The following is a 12726-nucleotide window of genomic DNA, read 5'->3' as shown; positions in this document are numbered from 1 at the left end:
TTGACAGGTACATGGCTAAGCAAAAACTGCAAAATTGGGCAAAATTTAATTGTTGAGGAAACAACAAAACAACACCTTTCCTGGAATTTAAACGCATCTGAAACCACAGAAAATGTATCAAAACATTTCCAGGAGTGTTTAAAACCTAACCCTAACCCTAGCTCGGGTACTTATAGAAAAAGTTTCAAAATCCCGGCATCAAAACACTGTGCTAAAAATGTTACCCAAATGACTCCAGATCACTCAGAAATACTTAATGTAGCTGTCTTGGAGTATAATAAATGTATCTAAGGTGAATCTGTTTTAAATTTGCACTATTTCTTCTTTTTGTAACCTGCATCAGAAATAAAGTATACAATAAGCATATATAGTTCCATGTAAAGGTTCGTATTACAATTGCCACTAAATCTTACCGCAAAGCATCATTTTATATAGACTGAAATGCAAAAATAAGTGAGATTATCATGCAGAAAGTGTGTTTGCAAACTTTGGATTTTTGACGATTTTTGATTGACAGGTACATGGCTAAGCAAAAACTGCAAAATTGGGCAAAATTTATTTGTTGAGGAAACAACAAAACAACACCTTTCCTGGAATTTAAACGCATCTGAAACCACAGAAAATGCATCAAAACATTTCCAGGAGTGTTTAAACCCTAACCCTAACCCTAGCTCGGGTTCTTATAGAAAAAGTTTCAAAATTCCGGCATCAGAACACTGTGCTAAAAATGTTACCCAAATGACTCCAGATCACTCAGAAATACTTAATGTAGCAGTCTTGGAGTATAATAAATGTATCTAATGTGAATCTGATTTAAATTTGCACTATTTCTTCTTTTTGTAACCTGCATCAGAAATAAAGTATACAATAAGCATATATTGTTCCATGTAAAGGTTCGTATTACAATTGCCACTAAATTTTACCGCAAAGCATCATTTTATATAGACTGAAATGAAAAAAAAGTGAGATTATCATGCAGAAAGTGTGTTTGCAAACTTTGGATTTTTGACCATTTTTGATTGACAGGTACATGGCTAAGCAAAAACTGCAAAATTGGGCAAAATTTATTTGTTGAGGAAACAACAAAACAACACCTTTCCTGCAATTTAAATGCATCTGACAGCATAGAAAATGCATCAAAACATTTCCAGGAGTGTTTAAACCCTAACCCTAACCCTAGCTCGGGTACTTATAGAAAAAGTTTCAAAATCCCGGCATCAAAACACTGTGCTAAAAATGTTACCCAAATGACTCCAGATCACTCAGAAATACTTAATGTAGCCGTCTTGGAGTATAATAAATGTATCTAATGTGAATCTGTTTTAAATTTGCACTATTTCTTCTTTTTGTAACCTGCATCAGAAATAAAGTATAGAATAAGCATATATTTCCATGTAAAGGTTCGTATTACAATTGCCACTAAATCTTACCGCAAAGCATCATTTTATATAGACTGAAATGCAAAAATAAGTGAGATTATCATGCAGAAAGTGTGTTTGCAAATTTTGGATTTTTGACGATTTTTGATTGACAGGTACATGGCTAAGCAAAAACTGCAAAATTGGGCAAAATTTATTTGTTGAGGAAACAACAAAACAACACCTTTCCTGGAATTTAAATGCATCTGATAGCATAGAAAATGCATCAAAACATTTCCAGGAGTGTTTAAACCCTAACCCTAACCCTAGCTCGGGTACTTATAGAAAAAGTTTCAAAATCCCGGCATCAAAACTGTGCTAAAAATGTTACCCAAATGACTCCAGATCACTCAGAAATACTTAATGTAGCAGTCTTGGAGTATAATAAATGTATCTAATGTGAATCTGATTTAAATTTGCACTATTTCTTCTTTTTGTAACCTGCATCAGAAATAAAGTATACAATAAGCATATATTGTTCCATGTAAAGGTTCGTATTACAATTGCCACTAAATTTTACCGCAAAGCATCATTTTATATAGACTGAAATGAAAAAAAAGTGAGATTATCATGCAGAAAGTGTGTTTGCAAACTTTGGATTTTTGACCATTTTTGATTGACAGGTACATGGCTAAGCAAAAACTGCAAAATTGGGCAAAATTTATTTGTTGAGGAAACAACAAAACAACACCTTTCCTGCAATTTAAATGCGTCTGACAGCATAGAAAATGCATCAAAACATTTCCAGGAGTGTTTAAACCCTAACCCTAACCCTAGCTCGGGTACTTATAGAAAAAGTTTCAAAATCCCGGCATCAAAACACTGTGCTAAAAATGTTACCCAAATGACTCCAGATCACTCAGAAATACTTAATGTAGCCGTCTTGGAGTATAATAAATGTATCTAATGTGAATCTGTTTTAAATTTGCACTATTTCTTCTTTTTGTAACCTGCATCAGAAATAAAGTATAGAATAAGCATATATTTCCATGTAAAGGTTCGTATTACAATTGCCACTAAATCTTACCGCAAAGCATCATTTTATATAGACTGAAATGCAAAAATAAGTGAGATTATCATGCAGAAAGTGTGTTTGCAAATTTTGGATTTTTGACCATTTTTGATTGACAGGTACATGGCTAAGCAAAAACTGCAAAATTGGGCAAAATTTATTTGTTGAGGAAACAACAAAACAACACCTTTCCTGCAATTTAAATGCGTCTGACAGCATAGAAAATGCATCAAAACATTTCCAGGAGTGTTTAAACCCTAACCCTAACCCTAGCTCGGGTACTTATAGAAAAAGTTTCAAAATCCCGGCATCAAAACACTGTGCTAAAAATGTTACCCAAATGACTCCAGATCACTCAGAAATACTTAATGTAGCAGTCTTGGAGTATAATAAATGTATCTAATGTGAATCTGATTTAAATTTGCACTATTTCTTCTTTTTGTAACCTGCATCAGAAATAAAGTATACAATAAGCATATATAGTTCCATGTAAAGGTTCGTATTACAATTGCCACTAAATCTTACTGCAAAGCATCATTTTATATAGACTGAAATGCAAAAATAAGTGAGATTATCATGCAGAAAGTGTGTTTGCAAACTTTGGATTTTTGACGATTTTTGATTGACAGGTACATGGCTAAGCAAAAACTGCAAAATTGGGCAAAATTTATTTGTTGAGGAAACAACAAAACAACACCTTTCCTGGAATTTAAACGCATCTGAAACCACAGAAAATGCATCAAAACATTTCCAGGAGTGTTTAAAACCTAACCCTAACCCTAGCTCGGGTACTTATAGAAAAAGTTTCAAAATCCCGGCATCAAAACACTGTGCTAAAAATGTTACCCAAATGACTCCAGATCACTCAGAAATACTTAATGTAGCCGTCTTGGAGTATAATAAATGTATCTAAGGTGAATCTGTTTTAAATTTGCACTATTTCTTCTTTTTGTAACCTGCATCAGAAATAAAGTATAGAATAAGCATATATTTCCATGTAAAGGTTCGTATTACAATTGCCACTAAATCTTACCGCAAAGCATCATTTTATATAGACTGAAATGCAAAAATAAGTGAGATTATCATGCAGAAAGTGTGTTTGCAAACTTTGGATTTTTGACGATTTTTGATTGACAGGTACATGGCTAAGCAAAAACTGCAAAATTGGGCAAAATTTATTTGTTGAGGAAACAACAAAACAACACCTTTCCTGGAATTTAAACGCATCTGAAACCACAGAAAATGCATCAAGACATTTCCAGGAGTGTTTAAACCCTAACCCTAACCCTAGCTCGGGTACTTATAGAAAAAGTTTCAAAATCCCGGCATCAGAACACTGTGCTAAAAATGTTACCCAAATGACTCCAGATCACTAAGAAATACTTAATGTAGCAGTCTTGGAGTATAATAAATGTATCTAATGTGAATCTGATTTAAATTTGCACTATTTCTTCTTTTTGTAACCTGCATCAGAAATAAAGTATACAATAAGCATATATTGTTCCATGTAAAGGTTCGTATTACAATTGCCACTAAATCTTACCGCAAAGCATCATTTTATATAGACTGAAATGCAAAAATAAGTGAGATTATCATGCAGAAAGTGTGTTTGCAAACTTTGGATTTTTGACCATTTTTGATTGACAGGTACATGGCTAAGCAAAACTTCAAAATTGGGCAAAATTTATTTGTTGAGGAAACAACAAAACAACACCTTTCCTGGAATTTAAACGCATCTGAAACCACAGAAAATGCATCAAAACATTTCCAGGAGTGTTTAAACCCTAACCCTAACCCTAGCTCGGGTACTTATAGAAAAAGTTTCAAAATCCCGGCATCAAAACACTGTGCTAAAAATGTTACCCAAATGACTCCAGATCACTCAGAAATACTTAATGTAGCAGTCTTGGAGTATAATAAATGTATCTAATGTGAATCTGACTTAAATTTGCACTATTTCTTCTTTTTGTATCCTGCATCAGAAATAAAGTATAGAATAAGCATATATAGTTCCATGTAAAGGTTCGTATTACAATTGCCACTAAATCTTACTGCCAAGCATCATTTTATATAGACTGAAATGCAAAAATAAGTGAGATTATCATGCAGAAAGTGTGTTTGCAAACTTTGGATTTTTGACCATTTTTGATTGACAGGTACATGGCTAAGCAAAAACTGCAAAATTGGGCAAAATTTATTTGTTGAGGAAACAACAAAACAACACCTTTCCTGGAATTTAAACGCATCTGAAACCACTGAAAATGCATCAAAACATTTCCAGGAGTGTTTAAACCCTAACCCTAAACCTAGCTCGGGTTCTTATAGAAAAAGTTTCAAAATCCCGGCATCAAAACACTGTGCTAAAAATGTTACCCAAATGACTCCAGATCACTAAGAAATACTTAATGTAGCCGTCTTGGAGTATAATAAATGTATCTAATGTGAATCTGATTTAAATTTGCACTATTTCTTCTTTTTGTAACCTGCATCAGAAATAAAGTATACAATAAGCATATATAGTTCCATGTAAAGGTTCGTATTACAATTGCCACTAAATCTTACTGCAAAGCATCATTTTATATAGACTGAAATGCAAAAATAAGTGAGATTATCATGCAGAAAGTGTGTTTGCAAACATTGGATTTTTGACCATTTTTGATCGACAGGTACATGGCTAAGCAAAAACTGCAAAATTGGGTAAAATTTATTTGTTGAGGAAACAACAAAACAACACCTTTCCTGGAATTTAAACGCATCTGAAACCACAGAAAATGCATCAAAACATTTCCAGGAGTGTTTAAACCCTAACCCTAACCCTAGCTCGGGTTCTTATAGAAAAAGTTTCAAAATCCCGGCATCAAAACACTGTGCTAAAAATGTTACACAAATGACTCCAGATCACTCAGAAATACTTAATGTAGCAGTCTTGGAGTATAATAAATGTATCTAATGTGAATCTGATTTAAATTTGCACTATTTCTTCTTTTTGTAACCTGCATCAGAAATAAAGTATACAATAAGCATATATAGTTCCATGTAAAGGTTCGTATTACAATTGCCACTAAATCTTACTGCAAAGCATCATTTTATATAGACTGAAATGCAAAAATAAGTGAGATTATCATGCAGAAAGTGTGTTTGCAAACTTTGGATTTTTGACGATTTTTGATTGACAGGTACATGGCTAAGCAAAAACTGCAAAATTGGGCAAAATTTATTTGTTGAGGAAACAACAAAACAACACCTTTCCTGGAATTTAAACGCATCTGAAACCACAGAAAATGCATCAAAACATTTCCAGGAGTGTTTAAAACCTAACCCTAACCCTAGCTCGGGTACTTATAGAAAAAGTTTCAAAATCCCGGCATCAAAACACTGTGCTAAAAATGTTACCCAAATGACTCCAGATCACTCAGAAATACTTAATGTAGCCGTCTTGGAGTATAATAAATGTATCTAAGGTGAATCTGTTTTAAATTTGCACTATTTCTTCTTTTTGTAACCTGCATCAGAAATAAAGTATAGAATAAGCATATATTTCCATGTAAAGGTTCGTATTACAATTGCCACTAAATCTTACCGCAAAGCATCATTTTATATAGACTGAAATGCAAAAATAAGTGAGATTATCATGCAGAAAGTGTGTTTGCAAACTTTGGATTTTTGACGATTTTTGATTGACAGGTACATGGCTAAGCAAAAACTGCAAAATTGGGCAAAATTTATTTGTTGAGGAAACAACAAAACAACACCTTTCCTGGAATTTAAACGCATCTGAAACCACAGAAAATGCATCAAGACATTTCCAGGAGTGTTTAAACCCTAACCCTAACCCTAGCTCGGGTACTTATAGAAAAAGTTTCAAAATCCCGGCATCAGAACACTGTGCTAAAAATGTTACCCAAATGACTCCAGATCACTAAGAAATACTTAATGTAGCAGTCTTGGAGTATAATAAATGTATCTAATGTGAATCTGATTTAAATTTGCACTATTTCTTCTTTTTGTAACCTGCATCAGAAATAAAGTATACAATAAGCATATATTGTTCCATGTAAAGGTTCGTATTACAATTGCCACTAAATCTTACCGCAAAGCATCATTTTATATAGACTGAAATGCAAAAATAAGTGAGATTATCATGCAGAAAGTGTGTTTGCAAACTTTGGATTTTTGACCATTTTTGATTGACAGGTACATGGCTAAGCAAAACTTCAAAATTGGGCAAAATTTATTTGTTGAGGAAACAACAAAACAACACCTTTCCTGGAATTTAAACGCATCTGAAACCACAGAAAATGCATCAAAACATTTCCAGGAGTGTTTAAACCCTAACCCTAACCCTAGCTCGGGTACTTATAGAAAAAGTTTCAAAATCCCGGCATCAAAACACTGTGCTAAAAATGTTACCCAAATGACTCCAGATCACTCAGAAATACTTAATGTAGCAGTCTTGGAGTATAATAAATGTATCTAATGTGAATCTGACTTAAATTTGCACTATTTCTTCTTTTTGTATCCTGCATCAGAAATAAAGTATAGAATAAGCATATATAGTTCCATGTAAAGGTTCGTATTACAATTGCCACTAAATCTTACTGCCAAGCATCATTTTATATAGACTGAAATGCAAAAATAAGTGAGATTATCATGCAGAAAGTGTGTTTGCAAACTTTGGATTTTTGACCATTTTTGATTGACAGGTACATGGCTAAGCAAAAACTGCAAAATTGGGCAAAATTTATTTGTTGAGGAAACAACAAAACAACACCTTTCCTGGAATTTAAACGCATCTGAAACCACTGAAAATGCATCAAAACATTTCCAGGAGTGTTTAAACCCTAACCCTAAACCTAGCTCGGGTTCTTATAGAAAAAGTTTCAAAATCCCGGCATCAAAACACTGTGCTAAAAATGTTACCCAAATGACTCCAGATCACTAAGAAATACTTAATGTAGCCGTCTTGGAGTATAATAAATGTATCTAATGTGAATCTGTTTTAAATTTGCACTATTTCTTCTTTTTGTAACCTGCATCAGAAATAAAGTATAGAATAAGCATATATTTCCATGTAAAGGTTCGTATTACAATTGCCACTAAATCTTACCGCAAAGCATCATTTTATATAGACTGAAATGCAAAAATAAGTGAGATTATCATGCAGAAAGTGTGTTTGTAAACTTTGGATTTTTGACCATTTTTGATTGACAGGTACATGGCTAAGCAAAAACTGCAAAATTGGGCAAAATTTATTTGTTGAGGAAACAACAAAACAACACCTTTCCTGGAATTTAAACGCATCTGAAACCACAGAAAATGCATCAAAACATTTCCAGGAGTGTTTAAACCCTAACCCTAGCTCGGGTTCTTATAGAAAAAGTTTCAAAATCCCGGCATCAAAACACTGTGCTAAAAATGTTACCCAAATGACTCCAAATCACTCAGAAATACTTAATGTAGCAGTCTTGGAGTATAATAAATGTATCTAATGTGAATCTGATTTAAATTTGCACTATTTCTTCTTTTTGTAACCTGCATCAGAAATAAAGTATACAATAAGCATATATAGTTCCATGTAAAGGTTCGTATTACAATTGCCACTAAATCTTACTGCAAAGCATCATTTTATATAGACTGAAATGCAAAAATAAGTGAGATTATCATGCAGAAAGTGTGTTTGCAAACATTGGATTTTTGACCATTTTTGATCGACAGGTACATGGCTAAGCAAAAACTGCAAAATTGGGTAAAATTTATTTGTTGAGGAAACAACAAAACAACACCTTTCCTGGAATTTAAACGCATCTGAAACCACAGAAAATGCATCAAAACATTTCCAGGAGTGTTTAAACCCTAACCCTAACCCTAGCTCGGGTTCTTATAGAAAAAGTTTCAAAATCCCGGCATCAAAACACTGTGCTAAAAATGTTACACAAATGACTCCAGATCACTCAGAAATACTTAATGTAGCAGTCTTGGAGTATAATAAATGTATCTAATGTGAATCTGATTTAAATTTGCACTATTTCTTCTTTTTGTAACCTGCATCAGAAATAAAGTATACAATAAGCATATATAGTTCCATGTAAAGGTTCGTATTACAATTGCCACTAAATCTTACTGCAAAGCATCATTTTATATAGACTGAAATGCAAAAATAAGTGAGATTATCATGCAGAAAGTGTGTTTGCAAACTTTGGATTTTTGACCATTTTTGATTGACAGGTACATGGCTAAGCAAAAACTGCAAAATTGGGCAAAATTTATTTGTTGAGGAAACAACAAAACAACACCTTTCCTGGAATTTAAACGCATCTGAAACCACAGAAAATGCATCAAAACATTTCCAGGAGTGTTTAAACCCTAACCCTAACCCTAGCTCGGGTTCTTATAGAAAAAGTTTCAAAATCCCGGCATCAAAACACTGTGCTAAAAATGTTACCCAAATGACACCAGATCACTCAGAAATACTTAATGTAGCAGTCTTGGAGTATAATAAATGTATCTAATGTGAATCTGATTTAAATTTGCACTATTTCTTCTTTTTGTAACCTGCATCAGAAATAAAGTATACAATAAGCATATATTGTTCCATGTAAAGGTTCGTATTACAATTGCCATTAAATCTTACCGCAAAGCATCATTTTATATAGACTGAAATGCAAAAATAAGTGAGATTATCATGCAGAAAGTGTGTTTGCAAACTTTGGATTTTTGACCATTTTTGATTGACAGGTACATGGCTAAGCAAAACTGCAAAATTGGGCAAAATTTATTTGTTGAGGAAACAACAAAACAACACCTTTCCTGGAATTTAAACGCATCCGAAACCACAGAAAATGCATCAAAACATTTCCAGGAGTGTTTAAACCCTAACCCTAACCCTAGCTCGGGTACTTATAGAAAAAGTTTCAAAATCCCGGCATCAAAACACTGTGCTAAAAATGTTACCCAAATGACTCCAGATCACTCAGAAATACTTAATGTAGCAGTCTTGGAGTATAATAAATGTATCTAATGTGAATCTGACTTAAATTTCCACTATTTCTTCTTTTTGTAACCTGCATCAGAAATAAAGTATACAATAAGCATATATTGTTCCATGTAAAGGTTCGTATTACAATTGCCACTAAATCTTACCGCAAAGCATCATTTTATATAGACTGAAATGCAAATATAAGTGAGATTATCATGCAGAAAGTGTGTTTGCAAACTTTGGATTTTTGACCATTTTTGATTGACAGGTACATGGCTTAGCAAATACTTCAAAATTAGGCAAAATTTATTTGTTGAGGAAACAACAAAACAACACCTTTCCTGGAATTTAAACGCATCTGAAACCACAGAAAATGCATCAAAACATTTCCAGGAGTGTTTAAACCCTAACCCTAACCCTAGCTCGGGTTCTTATAGAAAAAGTTTCAAAATCCCGGCATCAAAACACTGTGCTAAAAATGTTACCCAAATGACTCCAGATCACTCAGAAATACTTAATGTAGCAGTCTTGGAGTATAATAAATGTATCTAATGTGAATCTGATTTAAATTTGCACTATTTCTTCTTTTTGTAAACTGCATCAGAAATAAAGTATACAATAAGCATATATTGTTCCATGTAAAGGTTCGTATTACAATTGCCACTAAATCTTACCGCAAAGCATCATTTTATATAGACTGAAATGCAAAAATAAGTGAGATTATCATGCAGAAAGTGTGTTTGCAAACTTTGGATTTTTGACCATTTTTGATTGACAGGTACATAGCTAAGCAAAACTGCAAAATTGGGCAAAATTTATTTGTTGAGGAAACAACAAAACAACACCTTTCCTGGAATTTAAACGCATCTGAAACCACAGAAAATGCATCAAAACATTTCCAGGAGTGTTTAAACCCTAACCCTAGCTCGGGTTCTTATAGAAAAAGTTTCAAAATCCCGGCATCAAAACACTGTGCTAAAAATGTTACCCAAATGACTCCAGATCACTCAGAAATACTTAATGTAGCAGTCTGGAGTATAATAAATGTATCTAATGTGAATCTGATTTAAATTTGCACTATTTCTTCTTTTTGTAACCTGCATCAGAAATAAAGTATACAATAAGCATATATTGTTCCATGTAAAGGTTCATATTACAATTGCCACTAAATCTTACCGCAAAGCATCATTTTATATAGACTGAAATGCAAAAATAAGTGAGATTATCATGCAGAAAGTGTGTTTGCAAATTTGGATTTTTGACAACTTTTGACTGACAGGTACATGGCTTAGCAAATACTTAAAAATTAGGCAAAATTTATTTGTTGAGGAAACAACAAAACAACACCTTTCCTGAAATTTAAATGCATCTGAAAGCATAGAAAATGCATCAAAACATTTCCAGGAGTGTTTAAACCCTAACCCTAGCTCGGGTACTTATAGAAAAAGTTTCAAAATCCCGGCATCAAAACACTGTGCTAAAAATGTTACACAAATGACTCCAGATCATTCAGAAATACTTAATGTAGCAGTCTTGGAGTATAATAAATGTATCTAATGTGAATCTGATTTAAATTTGCACTATTTCTTCTTTTTGTAACCTGCATCAGAAATAAAGTATACAATAAGCATATATAGTTCCATGTAAAGGTTCGTATTACAATTGCCACTAAATCTTACCGCAAAGCATCATTTTATATAGACTGAAATGCAAAAATAAGTGAGATTATCATGCAGAAAGTGTGTTTGCAAACTTTGGATTTTTGACCATTTTTGATTGACAGGTACATGGCTAAGCAAAACTGCAAAATTGGGCAAAATTTATTTGTTGAGGAAACAACAAAACAACACCTTTCCTGGAATTTAAACGCATCTGAAACCACAGAAAATGCATCAAAACATTTCCAGGAGTGTTTAAACCCTAACCCTAACCCTAGCTCGGGTACTTATAGAAAAAGTTTCAAAATCCCGGCATCAAAACACTGTGCTAAAAATGTTACCCAAATGACTCCAGATCACTCAGAAATACTTAATGTAGCAGTCTTGGAGTATAATAAATGTATCTAATGTGAATCTGACTTAAATTTGCACTATTTCTTCTTTTTGTAACCTGCATCAGAAATAAAGTATACAATAAGCATATATTGTTCCATGTAAAGGTTCGTATTACAATTGCCACTAAATCTTACCGCAAAGCATCATTTTATATAGACTGAAATGCAAATATAAGTGAGATTATCATGCAGAAAGTGTGTTTGCAAACTTTGGATTTTTGACCATTTTTGATTGACAGGTACATGGTTTAGCAAAAACTGCAAAATTAGGCAAAATTTATTTGTTGAGGAAACAACAAAACAACACCTTTCCTGGAATTTAAACGCATCTGAAACCACAGAAAATGCATCAAAACATTTCCAGGAGTGTTTAAACCCTAACCCTAACCCTAGCTCGGGTACTTATAGAAAAAGTTTCAAAATCCCGGCATCAAAACACTGTGCTAAAAATGTTACCCAAATGACTCCAGATCACTCAGAAATACTTAATGTAGCAGTCTTGGAGTATAATAAATGTATCTAATGTGAATCTGACTTAAATTTGCACTATTTCTTCTTTTTGTAAACTGCATCAGAAATAAAGTATAGAATAAGCATATATTTCCATGTAAAGGTTCGTATTACAATTGCCACTAAATCTTACCGCAAAGCATCATTTTATATAGACTGAAATGCAAAAATAAGTGAGATTATCATGCAGAAAGTGTGTTTGCAAATTTTGGATTTTTGACGATTTTTGATTGACAGGTACATGGCTAAGCAAAAACTGCAAAATTGGGCAAAATTTATTTGTTGAGGAAACAACAAAACAACACCTTTCCTGGAATTTAAACGCATCTGAAACCACAGAAAATGCATCAAAACATTTCCAGGAGTGTTTAAACCCTAACCCTAACCCTAGCTCGGGTTCTTATAGAAAAAGTTTCAAAATCCCGGCATCAAAACACTGTGCTAAAAATGTTACCCAAATGACTCCAGATCACTCAGAAATACTTAATGTAGCAGTCTGGAGTATAATAAATGTATCTAATGTGAATCTGATTTAAATTTGCACTATTTCTTCTTTTTGTAACCTGCATCAGAAATAAAGTATACAATAAGCATATATTGTTCCATGTAAAGGTTCATATTACAATTGCCACTAAATCTTACCGCAAAGCATCATTTTATATAGACTGAAATGCAAAAATAAGTGAGATTATCATGCAGAAAGTGTGTTTGCAAACTTTGGATTTTTGACCATTTTTGATTGACAGGTACATGGCTA

The sequence above is a fragment of the Lepisosteus platostomus genome, chromosome 4 (genome assembly GCF_059453375.1).
Source record: "Lepisosteus platostomus isolate fLepPlt1 chromosome 4, fLepPlt1.hap1, whole genome shotgun sequence".
Lineage (NCBI taxonomy): Eukaryota > Metazoa > Chordata > Actinopteri > Semionotiformes > Lepisosteidae > Lepisosteus > Lepisosteus platostomus.
Note: the sequence above shows the minus strand (reverse complement) of the source record.